Here is a 25,789-nt window from a genome sequence, read left to right on the forward strand (position 1 = left end):
TTGCTCCCTCTCCTAAGGCAGGTAGGTGGCACAGTGAATAGAGTGCCAACCCTGGAGTCAGGAAGACTCATCTTCCTTAGTTCAAATGCTGCCTCAGACATACTGTGTGACCCTGGGCAAGTCACTTAACTGTTTGCCCTAGAGTCATCATTTGCAAAATGAGCTGGAGAAGGGAATGGTAAACCACAGCAGTATCATGACCATGAAAACCCCAAATGGGGTCAGGAAGAGTCAAACACAACTGAAATGAATGAACGGCAACCAGAAGAACAACTAATACTCAATGGACAAAACCCCAACGTTTCACTTGAATATGGGGAGGTAACTGTCTCTTGGGCTAGGGTTCCATCCCAGAGGTATCATCCCTGTTTGAACCAACAGAGACCCTGAATAAGTAAGTATGCCCTCATCAGGGCAAAGGCATCGCTTATCCCTCCTAAGCTTCTATTATTCTTTTCCACGTTCTATTTTCCATCATTCTACTATTATTTTACAGTTTTCCCACTTGCTAATTCACTATAAAAAGGCTTGTGCCAGTCAACTGTTTAATTTTTTCTCTATCATAAATCACAGGGTATGAGTTGACCTGGATATAAGTTGACCTGAATTTTTCTGTCGACCCTCATCCCACTGCTGCTGCTACACAGGAACAGATGTTGAAGAGAGGGAGGGAGTCCTTTTTTCTCCTGCCTGCCACTTGTCACCACTAATTCCCATGACTACCACCCCTCTCACTGACTCCTGCTCCTTGCTGTCAGCACTGTTGGACAGCTGCCCGCCATGCAGCCCTTCCCAGTCCTGGCTAGTACCTTGCAGTGTATCAGTAATCAATAACAGTCAGAAGTGGGGAGATTTCAAATGGTATATCTGGCACAGAAATGGACTTCTGTTGGGAGGTTTTTGCTTTCACCTCTGTAACATCCCCTTTGGGATACCAAATCTGTGCATGTGCATGTGCATGCATGCATACACACACACACACATACACACACACACACACCAGGTCTCCAGAGGGGTGACCTGGCAGCTAATCCTGCTAATGTAGCTCTTGAATGTCACCTGTGTTCTCCCCCTTAACAATCAATCAATAGGCTCAACTGATTCTTAGCCAATGCATTTACTTATAGGACATAGAAAGAACAGTAGTTACAAACCTTCCCCTTTCCACAAAGGTCAGGGCTCTAGTATCTTAGGAAGAACAGGCATACATTTTTCATTGTTAGTCTGAACTTGCGCCTTGGTGAGAGGGAGGGAGGGAGGTATGGAGGGGATGAGAGAGAGAGACAGAGACAGAGAGAGAGAGAGAGAGAGAGAGAGAGAGAGAGAGAGAGAGAGAGAGAGAGAGAGAGAGAGAGAGGAGACAGAGACAGAGACAAAGAGAGACAGAGAGAAACAGAGACAGAGAGAGAAAAACTACTCACAGCCTCAAACCCCCTACAAAGTTTGAAATTATTTTATTACACCTGAAAGGTCATCAGTCTTATATCTTAATGTCTCATATGACTTGTCCCATATGACTTGAAAATTTGCTAAAGTCTAAAAGAATCCTACCCTTACACCTTCAAAGATGAACTACAACTTACAGTCATCCTTAGTCTGTAAGTAATATTATTTTTAACAATGTATTAATTTTTAAAAAACAATTCTCTTACAGCAAAATAATTGGAATGCTTGGCTAGAAAGTGACTTTACATGTCTTATGATAAATACCAATTTGTTCTTATCCTAGCTACTTAGCGAGTTAGGTAGGCTTTTCAAAGGCTGGCCTAGAAACTAACCACCATCATTTCTATGTGAAAATGCACTTCAATTTTCAAACAGGCTTTCAAATGAATTTCTCTGGAACACAGACCAGCTGTGAATTAGAGATGCTTATAATTTCCAGTTCCCAGGATGTGCAGGCAAAAGTTGTTTTTTACATAAAGAAAAAAAAGGTTGGTAATTTTAACACACCCTATTCCTACCTCCTGACCAAAACAAAACAAAATAAAACACAAGCGATATCTACTCTTAATTTAAATGGATCACAAGATTAATATCTGGAAGGGATTCAGAGATCATGTAGTCCCAATTCTTCACTATACAGATGAAGAAACTGAGGCACGGAATGTTTAAGTGACTTGTCCAAAGTCCAAAACTAATATCTGAGCTGGACTACAATGCAAATTCTTGACTACAAGTATGTTGTTCTTTTCATTATATTGTGTGGATTTCTTTCACACATTGACATCTTGTTTGAACCGTGGTGATTTAATTCAGAATAATTTCTTTTGTCAAAAAATTTCCACAAAATCATATAATTGTATGCTAATAATTTGAGGATATGTTTTATTATTATTTTTCAATTGGGAAGGGTACTTTTTACCACCCCAGAAAAGATAAGTCCTTCTATGACCTGGGAGATGGTCTTTGAGAATTGCAGATAGGGCCATTCCAAATTTAACAAGGCTGACTCCTAGTAACAGTGCATTGTTGGGTGTATTCTTGATGGTTTTGAAATTCGGTAGGACCTGGCGGAGCTTGCGTTCTTCCAGCATAACTTTAGAGAACATTAGATCGTAGAGATATAGGACTGTGAAGTATCAAAGTCCATTTTTCTGGCAGTACTATTTCACAATAAACCCAGTTAGAAGACATGAGATTTGGTCCTATTTTTACAGATTTTGAGAAATATTTCATGACTCACTTCAGAATCCTTGGCAGAAAATTCTTCCTTATGTCTAATCTAAATCCCTAAATCCCCATATTTTTCTACCAGTAAAATGAAGGTTATTTTCCCACAAAAAAACTTAACACTTAGAATGAAATGTACTTATGTAAAGTTCAGTCTTACAGCACCTATGGAAGACAATGTTAAATAGATATGAGTGCTAGACTAGTAATCTGAAAACCTGTGTTCAATTCCCAGATCTCTCATTTATTACGGAGGTGATCTTGGGTAAAGGACAGTATCTCTGACAGTTCCCTAATCTCTAAAATAGAGATATAATTATCTTGCCAGTTGTTGTGAGGATAAAATGAGATAAGTGAAAGTACTTTCTAAATTGTGGTAGCATACAAATTAAGGCACTATATTATTACAACGGCTTTAAATTTTATTTAGAACATTTCCCTTGAAAATTCACACATAGTTTGAAAAATCCATCCACTCCTCTTGCGTGGGCAAAAGGTGTGGATTAGAACTATAGCTCGGTTGTAACTATTCTCCATCTAGATATTTCTTCTATCTGTCTCTGGCATGCTACTCTTAACTTGGTACATCTTCTCCCCTGTGGGTGATCTACAGCAATCATTCCTATGACTAAAATATACCTCAAATCTTTTGGTTTCTAAGAAACTTTCTCTGAAAAATTCTACCCTACTCTGAGGATGTCACTAATCTTCTGAAGGCTGAGGGAACAGTAAGTATTAAAAAGCGGTCTTCATACTTAAAATGGTATAGAACCACTAAACAGAGTTAGGCTCATGCCCAGTTTTCTAATGGCTTATTTTTACTTCAGTTGCTTTTGACTATTTTAAATGGTGATATTCACAATCCAGATAAACTTCCTCTGTAGTGTTTGATAAACGAGTATATTCTAAACTGGTTCTGACTTCTTTACATGTCAAAGAATTTAAATAATTAATGAAAAAGGCACTATCTATGTTCTTTTGGCCTCCTTGCTATGGTAACTATTAAATTTTGCTTAATATTGCTTAAATTTTTGCAGGAAATGGTGATATGGTCAATGTCTTTGGCTTCCCCCACCCGCATTTTCCAGTCTTCTGGTAGCTAGCACTTTTTAAGTTATAGCTTTTGCAGTTTTTCGGTTTCTTCTCATCTTTAGCTTTTCTTCTAATTTCATGTTGATTTTGAGCTTCACTTACGTAGCTGATATTATGAAGCACACCAACAGCTGATTCTGATATGACTCTCACATTAGTAATATGGAATTTCCTAGTCATTAAAATACAGTCAGTTTCATCTTTGGAGGGATATTATTTGGTTCTTACCATGCACAGAGTCTTCTGATTCTCTTTAGGAAGAAAGTTTTTGCTGACAGAGAGCTGCGGGATTAATGAGTAGCTTATAAACTCTTTGATTTCTCAAAATCTCTTTGATTTCTCAAACTTACTCCATATTTTCTGCTGTTTTCCTCCATGTCAGCTTTAAGACTTAGTCACCAAGTATCAAAATATATGCTGACTTGTTTTGAATGATTTTAGAGAATCTGTGTTGAATTTCTTTTTTAATCACTTGGAATAGATACTGGTACATAAGTTACAATTATCATTATGATGGTTTTTTTCCCTTTTCCTCATCATGATCACTGCAGGAGAAAATATTCTATGAAATGATATTCCAAGTTGCTTTGGGGTGCATGATAAAATCAATGTTTCTAACTCCTTTCTCCAAAGAGAGCCCTAATGCTGTTTTGTTTTGTTTTTTTGGAGGTGAGGTTATTTAGTTGCAATTTCCTTTTGTGGTCAACTTCTACTGCAGTATGGCAATTTGTGATTATTGGTGAAAGATCTCACATTTAGAATATTTACAGTTAATTTCTATGAATGATCTAAAACCAGATGATTCTTAATACCCTCTGATCCCTTTCGATGGCCATTCTACCATTATTATTGTGGAACTGCAAGGAGGTGACAAAAAATCAGGGTTATCTTCAATTTTTCTTCTTTCATGGGCTCCTATGAATAAAAAATTTCTTCCTTAGTGGCCCAACAAATGGTAACATGCCTCTTACTTCCTAGCTTAGCTGGTCCTCAGTAGGGCCCTGATTATCACTGAGGTCATATTCATTACCCTTCCAGCATGGCAAAACTTGATAGAGCTTATGCTCCAGAGGCATAACATTTGAGGAATCAAGGTTGCCTCATCATCACAAGTGCATGAAAGCAGGATTTAATAGAGGAAAGTAAGTTTGTGATTGTTTTTCTATTTAGTCATTCTGTATTTCTGTTGGAACCAAAAATAAAAATGAAATTCCTTGGTGTATATATGCACTCATGGACTCCTTGTAATAACTACAAATGTCTTAGCCCACACTTTGGGAAAAACTGTCTCATTTGATTATATATTGCATTATAATGTCAAGTTGCACTGCAGTTGCTTTATGAATGCACATCTTCTCTCCCCAACTAGAAAAAACTCTTGGAGAAGAGGAGTCACATACTTTATTTTTGCACACCTACAGTGTGTAGTACAATCATGGGTACACAATAGGAGCTAAATATTCACTTCAAGAATAAAGAGACTGATGGAAGTCAGTGACTTGCCACCATTATGTATTTTTGTATCCTACCTGTTTCCACTGCTTTGAACTTTCTGTATGTTGTCTTAACTGGTAAGGCTACCTATAAATTTATACATTCTTTGAGAAGTGGCCAGGCTATGCCATAAAAGTAACCCAGATACTTTTTGGGGAAGGAGAAAATTGGGGGGCTAGAATAAGGCAGGTCAGGAGAGTGAGGTAATCCACAAGAATACTGCATACAGAACCAGAGGACCTGGGTTCTAATTCCTACTTTTACTACTTAATGCCTTTTTTACCTTTACCTCTTGGCTTCAGTTTCCTCATTTGAAAAACAAGGGGGAATGGTACTTGGTGATCTCTGAGGGCCCTTAAATCTTTAAATCTGTGAGTTTAGGATTCTGAGCCTACCATATGTAGGAGTAATATAGTATTGATACCGTTGATTTCCTTTGTAATCATTTAACAGCTGTTGTTAGACACAAGAATAAACCACAAAGTATGAAATAGATTTAAATGTATTAGGTCATTTGGTAGAAAGAGAGAGCCAGAAGATAGGGTGGTTTCTTGTCCAGAGACTTGGAGGTTTACATTAGAGTTCAGGCAAGGGAGTAAGGACATTTTCCTTATTGCACTCTTGTAGACAGTAGGTAGTCTCCAAGAGAAGGGCAGTTTGAGGTATATATCAGTAAGTATGTTCATCTAATTTGGGGAACCCAAAACACAAGCTCTGGGTGAGACCTCTGGTGATACAAATATTAAAGTGAGATTGTTTCTGCTGTGAATGAATTTTTCTGTCTACAAGGGCAAAGGTTCTTCACCCTTTTTATGTCTTCTTCCCCATAGCAGTCTGATGGACCCTAAGAATCCCTTCTCAGAATAATGATCTTAAATGCATAAAATAAAATACTTAGCAAGAGAAAGGAGACCAATTATATTGAAAGATATCTATCTATCTATCTATCTATCTATCTATCTATCTATCTATCTATCTATCTATCTAGTCTTTCTATTGCACAGATACCTGCTGGGGGATAAAACCAGATAAAATCAGAATTACCATCGGGATCTATAGCTTGGTATAGTGGAGGGATTGATGGAAAAGGAGTCGAGAGAGGTAGGCTTGAGCTCTGGCTCCATAACAGCATCTGTATCACCATGGTCAAAATCACTGAAACTTTCTGACCCTTATTTTACATGTTTATGTACTGTTTGGACTAGAGAACAGCAGCAAAATCCCTTTCAGAGTGATTGGGTAATTCTGTCAAATGGTTATACCTGTCCTGCCTTTCTCACCAAAGCCATTGTGAGGATCTAATAAGATAATGTATGTAAAAATCTCTTGTAATGTGCTATACAAATACATTAGAGATTGCTTAGTATCTGAAAAGGGCAATGAGTTTGAATGTATTGATTTTATTGAAGTGAATGGATCAGAGGATCTGAATTGTAACCGCTGCTATTTACTTTGTGCCCTTGGGGGAGTCACCTCTATTTTCTAGGTTCTTGTTTCCTCATCTGAAAAATGAGGAGTTAGACTAGATGACCTCTAAGATTCTTTCCCATGCTAAAACCTTTGGACCTATTATTACCCAGTGCAGTTTTCCAGAGAGGACTGACAAACCAAAATGGAAATATTCAAGCCACACTTCAGTTCCTTGGCACACTGAAGCAAATTCAGTAGCTTTTTCTTTTTTGTCACAGATGCATCTTAAAAAATAAACAACAGAGAAAAGAACACTCAGCTGGCAAGAAAATGAACCAACAGCAACATGGTATGCATATGGAGGCACAGGTCTGGGGTAAGGGGATGAGAGGAATGGGAAGAAAATGGGGAAGGGGAGAAGAATATTCTGTTGTTATTTGCTGAAAGCATCTGTTCTTGAAACAGACTCATGCTGGTGATACACACACAAAAATGGAAGTCATCACGCCAATTATGAGAAGCCAGAGAAATTAAGCTTTTAAATGACTAGTATCTAGGTTAATGCTATCTGACTTGTCTGGGTAATGCATGTTGGGGGAAGGGGAAGAATAATGTCCTTTTGAGCAACTAATTTTAATAAAGATAAGATCAAATAAAAAGTTACGCAAAGGGAAAAGAAAGATCATTTCACTAATTTTTTTTTCCAGATAACAATTGACAAACCAAGCATACCGGATATGATTACTTAGTGTGGGCTATGTATTCATTTATCTTTATTATGACAATGTCATCTTAAATTATCTCTATCTAACCATGTAGCCACCTCCTTATATGTAGAATCTGTCTTACAGGTAGTTGGCTACCATGTTTTTGCCTGGTTCATCAAGGATAATAATGAAATTAATCTGAAGAGCAGGATATAATTTATTTTATCCCCACATTTGCTGAATACTTGTCTAGATAGATCTCCTCCCAAAACAGCTTTTTAAAAATTAGATCAAAAGTGGGTTTTCAATAGAGGAGACACTCCTCATTAGGGATTCATTGTTCTCAATTACAAATATTTCCTATGCCAATGCACATTTCTTCCTTCCGTAGTCATGAATTTGTGTTTATTGATATGGAGGAAGGGCTAGTGAATGATGTGGCTTAATTTCCATTACTCCCCATTTATGTACTTGGCACCCCAGCCAAAGCTAGAAGGAATACTGCTATTCATGCATATAGATCAAATTCCTATTTTCCCCTTGGTTATACCAACTCCTTTTCTCCTCATTTATTATTGACATTCTTGTATTCCTCTGATGGGTAGACTTGTAGATACTCTCTCTGGAGACTACTTGTACATTAAAAAATGGTGAAAAAACATAATTCTGTAGAAATATGAATATTTAAAAATTTCCATTTCTCTTTACTTCTTCTTGAATATGATATGCACTGATATTCTATTATCTTTGATATTAGCCCGAGCAACCACGTTGATTTGAGACCAATGAAGAGAATAAACTTCGATTAACATGTTTCCTATGAGAAGCATAATAACTGTTCTCTCTAATCACCTTTTCTCAGGGCCTATCCTTTTTTCATCTCTATGCAGCTTTTGGCACTGTCAATAACTTTCTTCTGCATAATACCACCATTCCAGATTTTGGAGATACTGCTCTCTCCCAGTCCTTTTTCTACCAGAGTCCTTTGCTGGATCTTTATCCACCAGGTTAAACCCACTAATCATGGATGTCTTTCATGGTTCTGTCTTGGGCGCTCTTCTTTCATTTATTATTCCCCTTGGTGAACTCATTAATTCTGATGAGTTCAATTATCATCTTTATGCATCTGATTCTCAAGTCTGTATATCTAGCCCCAAACTCTCTCCTGGGCTCCATTTTCATTCATATTGCCAATTGCTTTTTAGGCAATTCAAACTGGATAGTCTATGGATATCTCAAGCTCAACTTACTTATGGTATGGAATTTCATCCCATCACACCTGGCCTATTGCAATAGCCATTTAGTTGGTTTCTCCACTTCAAATTTCTTTCCACTTTAGATGTTCTACTCAACTGATCTTCCTAAAGTTCTAGTCTGACCATGTCATCTCCCTGCTCAATTAATTCCATGTAGGATCAATCCTCACTTTTAGACCCTTATACAGCCTGACTCCTCACTACTTTTCTAGGCTTCTTAGATTTTACTTCCTTCCATGTACCTTAATTTCCAGTTATACTGTCCTTGCTTTTGCTCACATATGACACTCCATTGCCACTCTATGTCTCTTCACTAGCTCTGCCCCATTCCTGGAATGTTCTCTTTCCTCATCTCTGATTCCCTGTTTCCTGTGAAATATAGTTGACATCTTACTTTATGTAGGAAGTCTTTCTGGTTCATCCTTTCTGGTTCCTCTTCCCTCTCCTACTTACTTTGAAGGTTCCTTCCATGACACTTGTGATGGTTGATTACTGTTTCTACATGGACCTTCAAAATGGTGCATGATTTTTGCTTTGCAATATTTTAATACTTACAGTGTCTCATTCTGCTTCAGATAGTGCTTCTGACTTTGCAGGATTTTAGTTGGTCTTTTATTTGAACATAGAAGGACTGATTAGTGACCCAGAAAATAATAGTCAATTGTGAGAAACAGAGAGATGAGTAGGAATTTTTTAAACTTGGAATGAAAACTTATTGGGCATAAGCTAGCAGTGTTGCTGTTGTTCAATTATAACTGACTCTTCATGGAGTTTTCTTGGCAAAGATACTGGAATGGTTTGCCATTTCCTTTTCCAGCTCATTTTATAGATGAGGAAACTAAGATAAACAGGGTTAAGTGACTTGCCCAGAGTCACACAGATAGTAAGTGTCTGAGGCCAGATTTAACCTCAAGTTTTTCTCACTCCAAACCTGGCACTTTTCTACCTAGCTGCCCTCTTTCACAAAGGATCTACCCAAAATGTTGGCATGCTTCCTTTAAGTCTTTTCACATTTCATTGAATCATGGATTTAAAAATGGAAGTAAGGTTGCCATGCCCCAGTGCCTCTCCTCTGAGATTATCTCTCATCTAAACTATATAGATCCTGTATGTATGATTTTTGCATATTATCTCCCCTCCATTAAAATGTGATCTAAAATGTAATGTTAATGTAAGGTTAATGGTGGGTGGGGGGAAGAGTTAAAGATCTTCCCTGCCCGTTAATAGGCCTCAGGTGAAGTCCATTAATGGAAACTTGATTAGGGAAAATCTGTTTTGTAGGATGGTTCACACCTTTTGTTTCTAATTGGTGCTAGGTCACCAGAGTCATGCTCTCCAGCTCAGAAAAGTGTGTGTGTATGTATGTATACTGAGGTGAGGTTTACTTTGGGGCATATTATTTTGAAGAAGGTTCATGTGCCAGATGAGACTCTGGGTAGCTGTTAAGAAACCTCCCAGCTTTGAAAAGCCAGATGTTGGTGCTTTTCTCTTTGGTAACTATTGCATGTATATAATGGTCAGATAGTTGGATCTGTCTGTTGATCTGTGATGTATGTGTTACTTATGGTCAGACAGTTGGAAGCCCTGGCTGTTGGTCTTTATTTCCTCTGTTTGTATTTTCTCTGTTGATGAATGTAATTAAAAAATATTGCTGACCCCATAAAAGTTGCTTTCCTTTTAGAAAAGCAGATCTAAGAATCTGTGCAGCAGACCCTTCTCTGTGCCAGGGTGCTTGATTTTAGGTCTACTTGAAGGCACAAAGAGAAACTGGACAAGATGACCCCTAAGATTCCTTTCTACTCTAAAACCTTTGGACCTATTATTTCTCATGTGGTTTTCAGAGAGGATTGAGAAATAAAAATGGAAATACTCAAGCCATCCTTCACTTATTTGGCATATCAGAGCAAATTCAGTTTTTGCCTCTCTCTACATCCTTTGTTTAGATAGTGCTGAATACATAGTAAATGTTAAATAAATGTTTGTTTCTTGCTTATTCATATTAATAGTCCTAGGATTATAGATTTTGAGCTAGAAGTTATCTGAGAGGTCACTGAGTTCAACAGTTTCATTTAATAGTTCAGGAAACAGAGGCAGTTTTGGACCTGATTTTTTCTGGCTTTTGGACCAGTTCCATACACATTTCAAATCATACTGCTCAACTCTTTACAATGAGAAGAAACATGGTTCTCTTGTACAAAGTGGTGGGAGCTCCTAAACAAGAAGTAAGTATGTGTGTACTGGATAATATTCAAATGCACAACTATTTATACTTTAATTCATTATTTGGTAATTAGTAAGAATGATAATGCCTTATTTACATAGTACCTTTCATAAATTTCAAAACTCCAGAGCTTATCTGATAACTTGATCTAGTCTTGTTAATTATTTTTCCCTTCTTTCCTGAGAGCCATTGCTAAGCATAGAGTAAATTGAGTTTTGTCTCAGATTGCAAACACTGCAGAGAGTGGAGGTGAGGATGATGTGCTGCCTTCCCAGAGTCATCCTCATCTAGTTCTTTACTATATTTTACCAGACTACATTGTGGTGCCAAGTGGTACAGGTATCCCTGAGCAATCACCACACCCCCTGCATTGTTCCTTAATGAGGATGAGAGTCAGGTCACTTTTCTCCTTTCTGAACATTGTACATGGGTTATTGCTATCTTTTGGGCAGGTAGGTGGTACAGTAGATAGAGTGCTGTGCCTGGAGTCCGAGAAGATTCATCTTCTTGAGTTCAAGTCTGGCCTCAGACACTTACTAGCTGTGTGACTGGGCAACTTACTTAACCGTGCTTGCTTTAATTTCTTCATCTAAAAAATGAGTTGAAGAAGAAAATGGCAAATGTCTTTGCCAAGAAAACCCCAGGTGGGGTTATGAAGAATCAGATATAATTGAAGAACAACTACAACACTGTTATGTTATCCCCAACAAGGGTTTTTACTCCAGGTTAAAAAAAATTCCCAGTTATCTTTCTGCTTCTCACAATATAGTTATTTTCTTGGTCCCTAATCAGTCCTTAAATGTTCAAATAAAGGGCCAAGTGAAGTCCTCCAAAGTGAGAAGGACTATCTGAGGCAGAACGGGACACTAAATGTTAAGATGTGGCAAAAAAGTCATGCACCATTTTGAAGGTCCTATAGGAACACTGATCAACCATCACAAGTGTCATCATCAATTATGAAGGGAAATGTGCCAATGTTTTTATAAACTTGTTTGCATCCAGAATTATATTAATCTTTTTATAATGTACACAGGCCAGATGATGTCCTATAAACTTGGGGTTAATTACTCTCATACAAAGACAGAACAGAAAAAAATGGCACATGAAGGACAAATAGAAAATAAACTTTTTGCAGCGAAATCATAGATACTCAGAAAAGTTAATTAAAATAATTAAAATAAATTAAAAATTAGATTAATTAATAATTTAAAAAGATGGATGGTTATTATATAAATGTTACCATATTGTTGGTAAATAAGTTTTGGAAAATAGCCAATGTATATATTACCATCCTCTGTGCTAGAAAAGAAGAGAGTTCCCTCTGTTGGACATTATTTTGGAGCATTTTGCTGCCATATAACCAGTGAACTAATTTCTTTGTTTTTAAGAGGTAGAACTCCATAAGGGGAATTTGACTTGTTCAAAGGAAGAATCCTTGGATGGTTATATTCTTAAATGCAAAAGGGCATTCTTTTGTTTTCATAATTTCAGGGTCAGAGCATGGAAGTTAATTGCTTAGAATCCTAAAAACAGTTACTATTGTATTTCTTTCAGAACAGTGAAGAAGGAAGGTCAGCCTCAGCTCCTAAGAAAGGGAGAAAGGGGTCTCTTGACATTATGTAGTAACTCTCCAGGGATAATGCAGAGAAAAAAGGCAGACCTTGTAGACCATGTAGCATATGTGAAAGGAAGGCAGAGAAAGCCAGGAGCTCCTCAGAACAATGACTCATTATATTTAGGCTCTACAACAGATGCAAGTCTCCTAACAACTGGCCAAGCTCCAAGAACCAAGAAGAAATAAAGAGGATATAGTAGGGAGGGAGACTGAAAGGAGGAAGGAACAAAAAAACCCCCTCTTCACCAAGATAACTGTTTAGGAAGTGAGGGCCATCAGAAAGGTGCTTAGGAATCACAAACTAAAGAAATATCAGCTAGAGGAAAAGTACATTTGCCAGGAAGTAAAAATGCATATGGGAAGCATAAACGGAAGTATGCAATCACCCAAAGCTGTGTTTAGAACCCTACAGCAAGTCTGGCTATAATTATCTGTGTCCCATTAACTGTGTAGAAGGCAGCTATCTAGGGACACATAAAAGTTATCACCTGAAGTTAAATGTTTTCCCTTTGTGATGATAAACCATCACCTCCTAGAACACTGAGCTTGCCCAGATGAAAACTAGTTTGTAGACAGTAGCTAAAATTGTCCTTTTGGTTGGACCAATATGGGGAAAAAAGTGGTCTAGGTTCATTTCTGCATAGTGCTTGAGATGATAGACATATTATCTCAAAAAGAAACACAATGACACTCATATCTGTATGTAAAAATACCTCTAGAGCAACAACACAAAATAGAGTAATAGTTATTCCTACTGGAAAGAAAAGGGAAAATAACCATAGCAGTAGCTCAGTGGAAAGAACATTGGTCCTGGAGTCAGAAGACTCCAAGTCTGAAGCATGATACTTAACAAATTGTATGATCCTGAATAAATAACTTGATCTCTCCATGCCTCAGTTTCCTCATCTGTAAAAAGGGGGAAAAGGATACTTGCTTTGCTTGTCTCAGAATGGTTAAGGTAGAAGTGCCTTATAAATCTTAAAGCACTTTAAAAATGTGAATTATTATGTAAAGAGAAAGGGATAACATAAGGGTATGATTGGTATAATAGTTACTTTGATGGATCCTTATGGGCAGGGAATACCCCTCTACATAAACAGTTTAGCCAGGCGTGTCAAGCTTGAAGCCTGCAAATCTCATCGTTAGTACTGCACAAACCAGGGAAAAATGAAATTGGTAAATATTTAGCAAAATAAATAAAACTACATTAGAATATAGATAATATTAATTTGTGGTCTTCACAGTTAATAGAAGAGAAAGAGCCATGGATTCTGAATGACAGAACCTGAGTTCAAATCCTGACTGTTCTACTTACTACCTATATGACTTCTGGAAAATCTCTTTATTTCTCTGAGTCTCGGTTTCCTCAGCTGTAAAATCATACCCATGATTCTATGAAATATGAAAAGACTTGAAGGAAGGTTGCCAGCATTTTGGGTGGATCCTTTGTGAAAGAGAGCACTAGGCAGCAGAGTGCTGGGCCTGGAGTCAGGAAGACCAGAGTTCAAATATATGGCCTCAGACACTTCCTAGATGTGTGACCCTGGGCAAATGACTTAATCTTGTTTATCTCAGTTACCTCATGTGTAAAACGAGTTAGAGAAGGAAATGGCAAATCACTCCAGCATCTTTGCCAAGAAAACCCCAAATGGAATGACAAAGAGTTGGACACGACTGAAACAACTGAGTAACAACAAAATTTGTGGCAGAGTTCTGGAAGAACATGGATTATAGTGCATGAGGTGTAGGTAGATTAGTGGAGAGAGTCAGGCGTGCAATCAGTTTGAGAGAAATAACACTTTGCCTCTGCATGTTAGGGAACAGTACCTTTTGTCCCATCATTTCCCCTCTATGGCAGTTCCTATCCATCCCTGTATCTTGTCTCCCAGTCCTCCATAACCTATGAAGGTGAAACATCAGAGCTTCTTTCCCTAACCAAGGATCCTGATGCCACTGTTTATCCCTTTCTTAGGCTACCTTCCTCCATAATCTCTGCACTTTCCTCCCTCTCAATTTTTTTTTTTTGGTCTAGTTGGAAAAAATTTGTGATAAATCTATAGTTTAAAAGGAGCCTCTTTTTGCATCTCCAGAGCTTATTATAGCACCTGGCACATTATAGGCACTTAATAATGTTTATTAATTCATTGAATAATCACACTGAAAACATCACAGATCCATTGAACTACCAAAATAGTACATGTGTGTGTGTGTATATATATGTATATACATGCACATATATACACATATACATAACACACATACATCCATGTATGTTTGTGTTTGTATTTGTGTGTGTATTTGTGTGTGTGAGAGAAAGAGATACACAGTGTCCCAAAAGTCTTAGCACAATTTTAAGCTATTAAAGCTCAAAACTATTTTAAGCTATTAAATCTTAAAATGGCACTGACTTATATACTCCGTATAATCTATGCATACATGCAAATATTATATGTACGTATCCATAAGTCAAGTTTAATGACTACTAAGTACTACGTACATATATATATGTGTATGTATATATACATATATTTTTTTCTCTCTGTATATCTTAACTCATTTGACTTTCCATGACCATCCCATAAATTAGGTAAGTGTGAATATTATTCTCTCTCTTACATAAAAGGAGGAACTAAAGCTTAGGGAGGGAAATTGACTTGATTTAAATTACGTAGCCAGTAAATTGAAAGGGCCGAGATTCGGACCCATGTCTCTCGACTTTAATTTCAGTGTTTTCTGTGCTACACTCTGCTGCCTAGGACTTGGAGGTCTTAACTGTGGGTCCAGATGCTGCTTGCTAGAAATAAAAAAAAACTAAGGAAATCCTGTTGCTGCTTCACAAAGAAAGAAACACTAAAGATGGCTGGCTGTAAGATTTCATAACCTATCTGTTATAAAAGCATTCAGAGATTGCTTGGCTCTAAATTACCCCCTTCAAAACCCAGGGGATCTTTATAACGGCACCTGAAGATCTTCATGGTTACCTTATGTCCCTCTGGGCTAAGGCTTGGAGACTTCTCTGAGTTCTTTATTTGTCTTCCAGAACATTACAGACAGACACCTCAAGGAATACCAAGAAGAAAATAATGTGATAAAAGAGGCTGAACCTACAGTGTCCCTGGAAGCTTTAAAACTAAAATGCCAGCTTCAAGACAAAGAGAAAGAAGAGATCATTTAAAATGAGAGGAAGAAAAAATCAAGTTGCTAAGGAAGTAAAGCATTTTCTTAACAAAGGCCATTTTAAACTAAAAGCATCTCTGAGGGATTTTGAATTTCAGCCGCCTGAAAAGCAATGGGGAATTTGGAGGTAGTCAAGCATAGTTGGGCTGTGTTTGTCTCCAATGCAAAAGTGGGATAGCACAATTTTGACAACTGTACAGCGAGAGTTTTGGTTGAGAGAGATGAGCTGTCCACACAGAATTTGCAGTGAGAGGATGACTGAAAGGCCCACTCCACATCCCAACTGACTTTATGAACTCAGACAGATGCAACAGAAGAGCAGTTATAATACTTAGAGTAGAATGCAGAATTCAGTCAGTGGCTTTGCTTAGGAAATAAGAGATCTCATATTTTACTAAGCCCTTTGAGATTATACTTATTTTCAAGCCTTGTTAAGAGGATAATTGATTTTTGGTCTTAAAAAAAAACAAAACCAAACAAAACTGGGGGACTAAAGGTTTAAGTGTCTTCTTTCCAATCACACAGGTTTCCTCTACTTGGTCAGATTCAATCCAATTGTTTCCATTTGGCTGGGTTTGCTTTGGAATCCTTCACCCATGTACCACCATTTGTCTCAAGTTGTAAGAGAGGCTGGGCAGATCCTGCTGGTGGGACTGCCCTCACAGAAACACAGAATTAGGAATCTACTCCAACTCGTAGAAGAAAAGAATCCCTACTCTAACAAACCCAGTAAATGGTGATCTATGCTCTACTTGAAGACATCCAAGGAAGGGGAACCCACCACGTCTCTAGGTACTTTTGGACAGATCTGATTGTTTGGGAGTTTTTTCCAATCTCCAGCCTAAATGGGCTTCTTTGCCAACTTTTCATTCTTTGTTTCTTTTTTTGTCCTCTGAGGTTTAAAGGAACAAATCTAATCTCTGTTACACAAGAGAATCCTTCAGATTCTTGAAAATAGCTATTATGTTCTCCCTGAGCCATCGCTTGTCCAGGCTAAACACGCCTCCTTCCTTCAACTGATCCTCAAATGACATGGCAATTTATTCTGGTTCTCACTGATTGGCCAAAAATAGGTCTCAGCTCAAACTCCACTTAGTTGTCCTTGATTGGATTGGGATGGCTCAGAGTGGATGCAAACAGCAATTGTTTCTGTTTTGGTCAGAAACCCTGAGAGTCTTCCCCTCCCAGACTGATTTTTATTTTTTGACTAGGTAAAAGAGGTCATTCTTTGTCTCATTTCTTACCTAGCCTTAATAGTTGAATGAGCACTGCCTCAGTTGAACTGAGACCTTAGTTTAAAAAGATCAAAGACTCCCACTGCATCCAGGGCTATCTCCTATCATCCTGCTCTATATCTGGCCACTGGACCCAGATGGTTCCAGAGGAGAGAGTGAGGCTGACGACTTAAATCCAATTCATTTTCAAGTCATGGCATCACTTTCCTGATTTCATGGTCCTCTTCGAGAACGAAGGACAAACAACAACAATGATATAAAGTGGACTCAAGACCTTTCACTACTCCGGTCTCCTTCCTCTGGATGCTCTGCAATTTATCAGTGTCCTTCTTAAACAGCGAAACCCAAAGGATCCACTTTTGCTGGATGACTTCCCCCAGCATCTCAGTTGGGTTGGCATTAAGAAAGCTTTTACTGGTGAGAAAGATGCTTCTGTGAGGGAAAACAATTCTTGGAGAAGTTTTCTCACTGGCATCTTAGCCTGATAGCACCCTGCTAAAGAATTAAAGAGATGGTTATTATATGTTAGTGGAAAACCCAAACTTGGAAGTCACAGCCACTAAGTTTCTGCTTCATTGCTGAGCCTACTGAGACATGTGAGACACATTTTGGAAAGTCAACATATCTACAAAAATCAGTTTTAGTTTCACTCCTACTTTAATAAACATACACATGCCAAACTAACTCTGAATTATTTAAAATAACAGCAGTCAGAAGAGAGACCTTCTCCTCGAAGTCTGTCAGAAGGATTTTTAATCATCTTTAAGTAAACTTCAATTTCAAGCAAATTGAAGGAGAATGATTTCTCTACTTCAACCTTCAGTTCAGAATTACCAAAAGAGCTTTCTATCTCCCATGCAAAGTCCAAATATACAATGACTAGTGCAAAATCGAACCAAACCAACTAAGCAACAACAAAACCCCTGGAAAATGTGTTTAAAATAATTATACTTTAACGATATGACTTTATAGTTCACCAGAAGTTTACTAGTGATAATAATAATAGAAGGAGTTTATTTAAAAGTGTCTCAAAACTATTTTATAAATGCTGTGCTTAATCTTACTGGTTATTTGCGAGTCTAATTAGTTCTCATTTATGAAAAGGAAATATGGTCCAACTTAGCTACCTTCAATTTTTTAAAAATTGCATATTTTATTTTTAAAATAATTTTTATTGATTTTTTTTTTCGGGGCACGAACTATTGATTTCACTGGTATAGGGAGCTCCTAGTACAAAGACTCCCTCTATCAATGTAAAAACAACTAAAACAAAATATCTCAGTGAGGAAGCTCTTTATCAACAGAAATATAATTCAAGCCTGAGAGGTGTCTTGGGTACTGAGAAGTTTCATAGAAGGTACCCTGAGCCATATAGCTAATATGTGTCAGAGGCAAGCTGTTCAGTTGTTTCAGTCATGTCCAACTCCTCATGACCCCATCTAAGGTTTTCTTGGTAAAGGTGCTGGGGTGGTTTGCCATTGCCTTCTCTAGCTCATTTTACCGTTGAGGAAACTGAGGCAAAGGGGGTTAAATGACTTGCCCAGGGTTGCCTAGCTAGCGTCTGAGGCCAGATTTGAACTTAGGTCTTCCTGACTCTAGGCCCAGCACTCTAACCACTGTACCACCTAGCTGCCTTGTCAGAGGCAAGACTTGAACCCAAATATTTTCACTCCAAGTTCACCTCTCTGTCCTCGTTAGGGCTTCTTAAACTGTGGGTCACGATCGGTTGTGACTCAGTTTAAGAAGCCCTGCTTTTCATAGAGTTTATACCACACTGCCTCTTTCAATCTCAGTCATTTCTGAAAGTACCCTCATGCCCCACTCACTTTATATAACCAGAAAAATAATTAAGCCCAAACACCTGATCCAAAGTATACAGCTTCAGCCTTGTAGTCTCCTGATTCTCTTTGACTCTCTTAGATTGATGTTCCCTTGTGTGTTACAGATTTAAGAAAGGCAATAGAATTGTGTCCAAAGAGTGTAAAGCTGCTTGGCCCATATGCTGCTCTAGGGTACATTTTCTGAAGGAGGGCTGTAACTCATACTAATAAGACTGCTTTACTCAACCTAAGGGATCAAGCCTTTGGACATAACATGCATCAAAATAAATCATACATGTATGGTTTATGTATGAAACATGGGGATATATTTATCAAACACATGCATGATTGAAATATGTATCAATGTCTTTGGGGAAATTTTTGCTGAAAATTCAATATAGCAATCTACTGAAATCACTTTGATGAGCAAGGAGTTTTAATTTTTACATCGAAATTCCCCACATCCATTAACATATCAATTATACAAAGAGAATGAAGTTTGATTGTTAGGCTAAATATGCAGATTGTTTCAACTGACCTTCATATGACATGACCTAAAGACCTTTCATCACCCTGGCTGCCCTGCTCTGGATGGTCTTTAGCTATTAATAGTCTTCTTAAACACAGATGCCAAGAAGTCAGTGCATTACTCCCGAGGTGGTCTGAGAAGGATAGAGTACAGTTAAACTATCACCTTCTTACTCCTGGAAGTTATAGTTCTCTTAATATACTCCAAGATCATGTTAATATTTTTGGCTGCAAGGGGACTTCCTTCCTTCTCCTCTCCCTGTTCTAGCCTGCCCAGAGGGATGCTAGAGGGTCTAGTGAAGCAAGTCAATTGTCCTCCTCCAACCTTCCTGCCAATGCTGGTATAGAACAGGGTTCTTAATATTGTAGCCTCCTGGGGAAACATACGGATGCATTTTCAGAATAATGTTTTAAATGCATAAAGTAAAACCCCAGAGGTTTACAAAAGAAATCAATTGTATCTCATGTCTACACATATATGTGTGTGTTCATATGTACACACATACTTATGTGTACATACATACATATATTTATATGTATATGTATACATATAAACACATATTTATATCTACATCCTTTTTTCTTTCTTTTTTGAGACTGGGTCTCCCTTACTTGCCAAGGCTAGAAGTGTAACTGATACTCATAGACCTGATCCTTTCACCTACTGGCATAAACCAGGAGTGGTTGAACTCTCTTTAGGCAGCCTAGTGGCATCCCTGCTCAGAGGTACCATATTGGTGCCAGATTTAATGTGCACATCTGAATGTCACTGAAGGTCACTGAAATTCACAACTCCCAACATTAATCAGTCCACTACCTTCAGTGTCTGTGGAAATAGGGATTATAAACTTGTATTAACATGACTGACAAAACCAATTATGTGGAAATACGGTTGTCAAAATGTTAAAAATACAAATTCATGGACCCCCAGTACAGAGGAAAGAGAGAAGGCCCAGAACAGAGACTTAGGAATATGTGAGTGTGACCTGAGGGAAAAAAATCTATTGAAGAAGACTGAGAAGGAGCAACCAGATAAACAGGAAAAGAACCAGGAGAGAGCAGTGTCACAAAAACCTAGAAAAAAAAGAATATCTAGGAAAAGAGGATAACTGACAGCATCAAAGGTTTCATAGAGGTCAAGGAAGATAATTACTGAGAAATGGCCATGGGATTTTAAAATTAAGAGATTACTGGTTGCTGGGGATGGAAGCTCAATTCCATGTGGACAGTCTCGGGCGGGTAAAGGTGGGAACTTCTAAATCTTAGAGTTCTCACGAGGCCCCCCAGGAAACGACTGGGAATCGAGGTGAACCGAGCTATCTCGTGTATTTCCGCCTCTTCCTGTGAGAAACGTGATGGGAGAGAGCTCTCCCCGCCCTCGAGATTGTCCCGGATCTGGGCACACTATTGTTATCTAACAGCACGGTATTCAGATGCAAACTATGCGGCTGGAGAGCTTAAGTAGGATCAGGAAAGCCTGAAAGCTCTCTTGGGCGGAGGGGCCACGTGTGTGGACAGAAGGCTCCGCATTTCCTCTCTCCGCTCTTCCCTCCCCCTCTCTCCGCACTTACACTTCTACTTCCAATCTCTTATTGTAAGATCTTTGCCTCCTTGGGAGATTCTTCGCTCCCTCCTAAGGAAGAATTCCCCTGCACTTGTAACCAGAACCCTGAATAAAGCTCAACCCTTGTTCGACTCTGGAACGTCCTTTCTCTCATACGAGCATCCGGCTTGGCCAGCCGAAGACCTCGAGAGGTGAGGTAAGAAGACTCGGGTAGCCCACAGGCCTCTAGGCCTGGCAACTGGTAATTTTGGAGAAAGTAGTTTCATTTCAGTGATGAGGCTGACGTCAGATTACAAATGGTTTAGAACCAAGTTCAAGGGAAAAAGTGGCATCCCTGAGTACAGAAAATTTAAGGAGTACAGTCACAGAGAAGAGGAGACATAGGATGATAGATTGTAGGGATGATTGCATCAAGTGAGGGCTTTTTAAGGATGGAGAAAAATCATGTGTTTGTAGGGAGCAAGGAAACAGTCAGTAGAAAGGGAAAAACTGAAGAGACTCCTAGCTGACCTGCCAAGTACATCCTAAGGACTCCTGGACTTTGCCACCCACCCTCACCACATAGTTCTTTGGACTTCTGAGACCTTCAATGGACCCTGCAGGTGGACCTTCTTCCCCCAATTAAAATGTGAGCACTTTGAGGGCCAGACCTGTTTCACTTTTCTATTTGCATCTCCAGAATTTGGTAAGAGGCATTCACTCAGTAAGTGCTTGCTGAATGGCTTTTTATCCACTTATTCACACTATATTTTGCCTCAGTCTTCTCACCTAAGCTGGAGAAGGAAATGGCAAACTCCTTCAGCATCTTTGCCAAGAAAACCCCAGATTCAATCATGAAGAGTTGGACGTGACTGAAAAACGACTGAAAAATTCATGACATGCACTGCTAGCTTATATTTAGCTTGCAGTCCATTAATACCTCTATTCCAGAACAACTGCTATCTAACCCCATCTTCCTTATCTCATACTGGTGAAACTGGTTTGTTTTTTTTTAAACAGCTAAATGTAAGAGTTCACATCTATCCTTATTTAAATTTCATTCATCAGATTCCATCCAATGTTCTAGCCCTCTCTCTATCACCTGGTAGGCTAGCTATTCCTCTCAGTTTTGATCCTTTTACAAAACTGATGAGCATGGCATCTAAGCTTTTATCCATATCATTGTAAAAACTGTTAAACTATACAATGCTAAGCATAGATTCATACAGTACTCTACCAGTGATTTCCTTATATCACTTATCAAAAATTTTGCTAGAATCTAGCTAAGCTACATCTACACTATTCCCCTCCTCTAGTTATCCAATTTTTTTAAAAAAGGAAATAAGATCAGTCTGCCATGACTTGTTCTTCAAGACACCATATTGGCCTTTTAGTTTTAGTATTTTCTTTTCTAGATGTTTGCTAACCATTTCTTTAATGATCCATTCTAGAATTTTTGAAGAATCAAAGTTAAGTTTCATTGGTTGATATTTCTGAGATTCTATTGTCTTCCAATAGGAAACCAAGGTCATGTACTTTTTTCTACTGCCCCCTCTCATATTTGTGTGAATGGTGTGATATAATTGCAATGTCCATGTAAAAACTATTAAAAGGTACTGAGTATGGATAGAATATTAATCAATTATAAGATTTAAGAATTATAAGCTTATATTTGTTCTCTTTCTTCTGAGACTTTTTTCCCTCTTAGGTGTTTCTCATTTACCACTTAAGGTCTCCATGACAAATTATTCTGATAATGTTAGATGCTTGTAAAAACACTCCTCTACCAAGATACATTTTTTAACTGGAGTGAATATAATCTATAGATTAGTTCATATCTATTTAGGATTAGCTACCAAAATAACAAAAGTTTGTGATTTCCTCCATAAATGTATCTGCCTATTTAAAGATGTAATTTGTATGTGTAAAAATACTTACCTTTGGCCAGAGATATTTAATTTGAGGTCTAAGGACCTCTAAGGGGTCAATGAGTGGATTTCATAGGGTCTATGAACTTGGACGGGAAAAATTACCTCTTTATTTTCACTAATCTCTAGTGGAAAATTTGCATTTCCTTCATTGTTTTGTTGTGAATGTAGATAAGAAACATCATTCCGAGAAGGGGTCCATATTTCAGATTGCCAAAGGGGCCCACGTCACAAAAACCTTGTTCTAGACAGACACCAACTTATGGTTGTGATATTAGGTAGATCTTTCTTTTCAAGACTTTTCTTCTTTGGGAAAATTGTCCACAGGATACACTTCTCACTTTTCCGCCTTTTACTGCCCACAGCTTAGTTAACCCCTCCTTTTATCCCCCTCTGTATAAAACCACAGTCTGATTAACAATACCGAATCATGATTGGCATCAGTGAGTCCTGAGTTTGACTATATCCATATGTTAGGTAGGGCTGGGGGTGGAGAATGCAAGTGGCTTCTTAGTTCTTAAGGATTTTGATGTTCATGGAAAAGATACAGGAGCAGTTTGCCTTTTCCTTCTCCAAGGCATTCTACAGATGAGCAAAGTGAGGCAAACAAGGTTAAATGATTTGCCCAGGTCGCATAGCTAGTAAGTGTCTGAAGCCACATTTGAACTTAGGTTTCCTGATTCTAGGCTCAGTACGCTATCCACTGTGCCACCTAAGGGCCACCAGTTCCTAAGCATATTTGAGGCAAAGCAAAAAGACTCTTTGGAAAATAAAATGCAGGCTCCAAAATGTCACTCTTAGAATGAGTTTGTATTTTGCTTTTTTTTCCCTATTTATTTGTCCTTTGCAATTTTACTGAACATGAATTAGTAAGTTGTGTCTCCTCATCGGAAATATCAGTCATCTACATTTTGTCATTTCTTTTCATGGAGCAAACCCATAAGATAATCCATAGAAGAAACACATATTAAGGATGATTTAGAAGAAAAGGATATAATAAAAAATTCAACTGTCACAAAAATTGGAGGAAAAATCAAGCTGTACAAAAGGCATTCTCTGCATCTTTCCTCTTTAATACTGATCTTATGCCCCAAAGATCTGGATTTTTGGTATACCATAACCCAAATATTGATTTGAATATTTTCCTTTTATCCTCAAGTAGGGATTGCCATTCTCTCTGTTCTGAGATTTGCTGGGCCACATTAGTCACATGTTGGCTTTTCTTCAGGCAGGTTACTAGACATACTCTCTTCCAATCCTTGCCCAATTATCTCAGAAAAATCTCATCTACCTTCTTTTCTATCCTTTCCTTTTTCATTTTATTTTTGAACCAAAATATGTGCCCAGACAGGGCAGAAAAGCTTAATAAGTATGCAAGTGATTCAGCACACAATGGGAGAAAAAAGCTAGATATTTTGAAATAGAATTAAGCATAATAGAGAATCAGTATTATCAACTTCTAAAGACCTTTTATTATTTCCACAATAGTCTTCACCTATATTTTCTCTCTTAAAGTTGCTTCTCCTCAAACACTAGCATTCAAAATAAATAAAAATGGCTTCTTTTTCACTTTCATTGTATTTTGTTGTTTAGATGCTAGAATTGCAAATTTTTTTTGGTTGAAAAAATTTATTATTGAAAGTGCGTACAGCTTTTCTTCCTAGTCGTTACCATTCTGCTGTGCTGAAATTACTTTGCTTTTGCCTCCTTACGTATCTATTGTTTTTACCCAGCAGAATATAATCTCCTTGCAGGGATTCTTAGCCATTGCAGGATCAGCACTTAGGACACTGCCTGGTACACAGTATTTAACAAATGCTTTTATTTTCGATTGAGTTGAAATAGGCTTTTGTAGATACTAGCTTTTCTCTCATGTTCTTACAGGATTTTGGATTAAAAAAGGACCTTAGAGTCGCACTCTCAGTGAAAGTATCCAGACTACTTGGAGACCAGTACTTATAAACAAGTCCAGTAAGGTCTCATCCAGATAGAAATTTATGATCCTATGACCTTATGACTGCCAGTTTCATTATCCTAATGAGGTTAAACTAATTCTCCCAATTTCATATTACTACCTACTCACAATGGAGATTAGTGAGTCCATAATAGGGTTCCTATTTTATCAAGAAAATATAAGACATGTTTATTTTTTTAAATCTTGGTCTAGAGGAAAACATACAAAAGCACAGAGAGGGACAAGTTGTATGAAGCATTAGCAACAGTAGGTGCAAGTTTGTCTTAATTGATAATTTTATGGGATACTAATTATAAAGGAGAGTCATGGAATTTCAGAGTTGGAAAAGACTTTAGAAAACATTTGGTTTAAGCCATAATTTAACAAAAATTTTCTCTACAATATTCTGACAAGTTTTCTGTTTTCACTCAAAGACTCCAAAACTTAAGTGCTATCTTCCCTCACCATTAGAACGTAAGTTTCTTGAGGGTAGAGACACACACACACACACACAGATATTCTCTCTCTTGCTATTTTACCATCTTCTTACTATCACTAAGATTGCAGAAGGGGGAATAATATTCAGTGAGGCTTGAAAGATAGGTTAAGACCAGATTTTAAAGAGCATTAAGGATAAATAGAAGAATTTATATTTGATCTTAGATACAACAGAAAGCCACTAGAATGGATTAAGGGAGTCACATGGTTATATCTACATTAGGAAAATTATCTTGGCAGCAGCGTGTACAACGGATTGAAATGGTAAGCAACTTAAGGCAAGGAGACCAATTAGAAGGCTATTACTGTAATTCAGGTAAGAGGTCATGAGGGCCTGAACTAAGGGAGTAGTTGCGTGAACAGAGACAGATGAGAGAGATATAATGAAGGTAGAAAAGGCTAGACTGGCCATGTGAGATGATGGAGAGTGAGGAGATAAGAAACATGTCAAGTTTCTGAATCTTGGAGACTAGAAAGATGGTAGTACCTTTGACAGAAACAGCAAACTTTGGAAGAGAGGAGGTTAATGGAGAAAAATAATCAGGTCAGCTGTGGACACATTTAATCTGAGATGTCTTTAAGACTGATGTTTAATGGAGCCAGCAAAATGTTATGTTTTCAGCCATTTAGGGAAAGCC

The 25,789-nt window shown here is 37.9% G+C and overlaps 1 protein-coding gene across 2 annotated transcripts in view; it reads right to left on the minus strand.

Moving 5' to 3' along the window:
• Positions 1 to 25,789, minus strand: part of PRKN (parkin RBR E3 ubiquitin protein ligase) — a 1,884,374-nt gene that overhangs the window by 110,842 nt on the left and 1,747,743 nt on the right. The gene's annotated exons all lie outside the window — the stretch shown is intronic.

Source organism: Notamacropus eugenii, chromosome 2 (genome assembly GCF_028372415.1).
Source record: "Notamacropus eugenii isolate mMacEug1 chromosome 2, mMacEug1.pri_v2, whole genome shotgun sequence".
Lineage (NCBI taxonomy): Eukaryota > Metazoa > Chordata > Mammalia > Diprotodontia > Macropodidae > Notamacropus > Notamacropus eugenii.